This window comes from Cryptomeria japonica, chromosome 7 (genome assembly GCF_030272615.1).
Source record: "Cryptomeria japonica chromosome 7, Sugi_1.0, whole genome shotgun sequence".
Lineage (NCBI taxonomy): Eukaryota > Viridiplantae > Streptophyta > Pinopsida > Cupressales > Cupressaceae > Cryptomeria > Cryptomeria japonica.
In genome coordinates this window covers 367,248,633-367,252,662 of record NC_081411.1, presented here as the reverse complement: position 1 = coordinate 367,252,662, position 4,030 = coordinate 367,248,633, and positions in this window count along the sequence as shown.

Genomic DNA, 4,030 nt, shown 5'->3' with positions numbered 1-4,030 from the left:
TGACTTTGAAATGCAAAAAAAATACCTCTGAAATAAAAAATCTGCAGAATGCAAAGTACCAATACAAGACTGCTAATGCCAGACAAAACCACTGTTAATAAGCATATAAACCAATAATACCAAATGTCAATCTGTCACCTGTCAATATCCAAGAATACCAAATCTTTCAAAACAATTTGTCAACAGTCAATACCAAAATTAATGCAATACCAAATGCCAAGAATGTTGTCAACTATTAATACCGAAATGAATGCAATGCCAAATGCCAAAAAATGTCAATTTAATCTGTCAAATGCCAATCTGTCAAAATGAATACCAATCATCTATTAACCATCTGTTAATGATGCATTTTTAATCATCTGTCATTGTCATCTGTCATTTTAACTATCTCATTTGTCATTATCATTTGTCATTGTTAATCATCTGTCAGTGTCATATGTCATTTTAACCATCTGTCAATGAATCAATCAATGATGATTTCTCCCCCTTTTTGACTCAAGGACCAAGGACAAAACAACAAAATGCTACTTGTGGAGAGAAAAGCTCCCCTTGATTGAAGATAGGAATTTAAGAAAGAGTATATTGAGAGATGACTCCCAACCTGTCCTTGAAATGTTCAAATGCTTCTTTAGATATATCTTTTGTGAAAATGTTAGCTACTTGTGCATGAGAAGGCACATCTGAAATTCATTAGCTAACACTTGTTCTCATAAAAAACTGTAGTTTGATAGCAACATGTTTAGTGCGAGAATGCATAACAGGATTCTTAGAGAGATTGATTGCACTAGTGTTATCACAAAAAATGGAAATGGGGGTGTCAACTGAAATACCCATATCAGCAAGTTGATGAGACATCCAGATTAGCTAAGTATAGCATGTAGTTGTTGTGATATATTCCCACTTTGCAGTTGATAAAGTGACATAATCTTGCTTTTTACTGTGGCAAGCAACAAGACAATCACCTAGAAAGAAGGTTGCACCACTGGTGCTTTTTCTGTCATCCATATAGCCATCCTAGTCAGCATCAATGAAACCAAAAAGTGAAAAATCATTTTTCTGAGGATACCATAAATCAAACTCTAAAGTACCCTGAATGTACTTAAATATTCTTTTCACAACAGTCAAGTGAGATTGTTTAGGTGCAGACTGAAAGCGTGAAACTAGACATATTGTATACATTAAATAAGGTCTAGATGTAGTTAAATATAGTAAACTGCCTATCATTGATCTATACTCTGATTTATTTACCTCGGGAGAATCATCAATCTTAGTTAATTTGCAGCCAGTCTCCATTGGAGTGCTAACTGATTTGCAATTTGTCATGTTAAACTTCTTAAGCATTTCTTTTGCATATTTAGTTTGTGACACATATATGCCCCCATCAAGTTGCATTACTTGAAGACCAAGGAAAAATGTTAATTCACCCTACATGGACATTTCAAATTCTGATTCCATGAGTTTTGAAAACTCTTTAAACAAGGAATCATTATTGCTACCAAAAATAATATCATCCACATATACTTCAATAACTAAAATATCATTACCTTCAACCTTGACATACAAGTTACAATCAACTCCACCTCTAGTGAATCCTTTTGTTGTAAGGTGTGCATCCAATCTAGAGTACCAAGCTCTTGGAGCTTGTTTAAGGCCATAAAGAGCCTTTTTCAACCTATATACATAATCAGATTTATCTGCAGAGACAAACCCTTTTGGTTATTCCATATACACCTCCTCATCAAGATAACCATTTAGGAATGTTGTTTTAACATCCATTTGATAGATTGTAAAGTTTTTATAACAAGAATATGCAATAAATATTCTTATTGATTCTAGCCTAACAACAGGTGCAAATGTTTCACAAAAATCTATACCTTCTTGTTGTGCATAGCCTTTACAAACAAAGTGTGCCTTATTCCTAACAACTTTACCTGACTCATCAAGTTTATTTCTGAAAATCCATTTACCCTCTATAACAGTTTTATCATCTCATCTAGGCACTAGTTCCCAGGCTTTATTCTTTTCTATTTGATTGATTTCATATCTCATTGCATTTATCCAACATTCATCAATCAATGCATCAGAGATGGATTTAGGTTCAAAATCAGTTACCAAAGAATAATGCTCGGCCATTTGAGCTTGTTCATTAGTTTTTGCTCTTCTCCTAGTCATGATTCCTGCATCTATGTCACCAATAATCTGATTTTGAGGATGTCTTTTAGTAATGAATCTAGACGGTGTATTTAGAGGAATTTTTGCTTTAGAACTAGATGCAACTTTAGAACTAGATTCACTCTCTACATTTATTATTTTTGCTTCAACAAATTTAGGAGCTTGATCAAGTCTTATTGGTTATCCTCCTCAACATCCTGTACATCATCACTTAGAACAAATTGCTCATCAAATATTATATTAACTGTTTCAACAATTTTATTTAGCCTATTATTGAAACATTTATAAGCTTTTCTATGAATCGACTATCCAAGAAAGATACCCTCATCGGTTTTAGTATCAAAGCTTCCTAGATTTTCTTCATCTCTTTTAATGTAGCACTTGATTCCAAAAATCTTAAAATATTTAATAGAAGGAGCTTTACCATACCAGAGTTCATACAAAGTAAAGGTAGATTTTACCTTGATTTGTACATGATTCATAATGTAAACTGTTGTATGAACAACTTCTTTCCAATACCTATCTGGCATATTTGCTTTATTGAGCATCATGCGAGCCATTTCTTTGACTGTTCTATTTTTTCTCTCAACCACTCCATTTTGTTGGGGTGTTTGGGTAGTATCATATTGTGTTTTAATGCTATGTCTTTCACAATAATCTGTGAATTCTTGTGATGTAAACTCACCACCCTTATCTAATCTTAAGTATTTTAATTTCAGATCATATTCACGTTCAACCATAGTTTTGAAAATCTTAAACTTGTCCAATGCTTCAGATTTGTATTTAAGAAAAGTAACCAATACCATTCTGGTATAGTCATCGACAAAGAGCATAAAGTATTTTTCACGATTTATTGACTATGTCCTTTTAGGACCACACAAATCTATATGAACAATCTGTAATGGTCTTGTGGAAGAGTGTTCTTTAGATTTGAAAGACACTTTTGTTTGTACACCTTTCAAACACTCTTTACAAATTGAGATTAAAGGTTTACTCAAGATAGGGAAACCTCTAACATTCTGATTCTTAACCAGATTATCAAAGTTTACATGTCCCAAGCGCTTGTGCCACAACCAATTTTCTTCTACTTGACCCGAAAGACACATGCCTTCATTGTTTTCATAGTTTCTGGAGTCAAGCAAGTTGTAAACATTGCCAATAGTTCTTAAAACCAGCAGCAACAATTATACCAGACTTATTTTTGATAGCACAACCCTGAGAACTAAAGGATACATTATAACCACTGTCACAAATTTGATTCACACTCAACAAATTATGTTTTAATCCTTCAACAAAATACACATCATGAAGTGGAGTATCATCATTCAGTAGTAATGTACCCTTACCTCCTGACAAAGGCTCTTGAATTATCTCCAAATCGTACAAAACCTCCATCAAAATCTTGTAAATGAAGTCTCTTGTTATATGGTGTGAACAGTCACTATCCAACACCCACATTGATTTCTTATTTGACAAAAAAGAAGTTTGCACAATCATTCATTGTTCAAAGTTAGGTACAAATTTTTGTTTCCACATCTTATTAGTGTTTGCCTTTGACTTGTACTGAGTAGAGGTATGTCCAAAGGTATTACAATTAATACACTTCACATTGTTTGGAAAGTCGTAGGCTTGTTTGTGTCCAAACATAGGAGTTCTATGTTGTAAAAATATTCAAGTGTTTACTTTATGGCCAAACTTATTGCAATAAAAGCAATAGCCATGAAAGAACCTGAACATAAATGGTGTCATCTTGATGTAAGCCTAAAATTGCTTTCTATTTGTAGGCTTAGTAATCTGTTTTGATGATTCATCCTTATCATAACCTACACCAGTCAAATTTTTGTGCTACTTTTGCTTG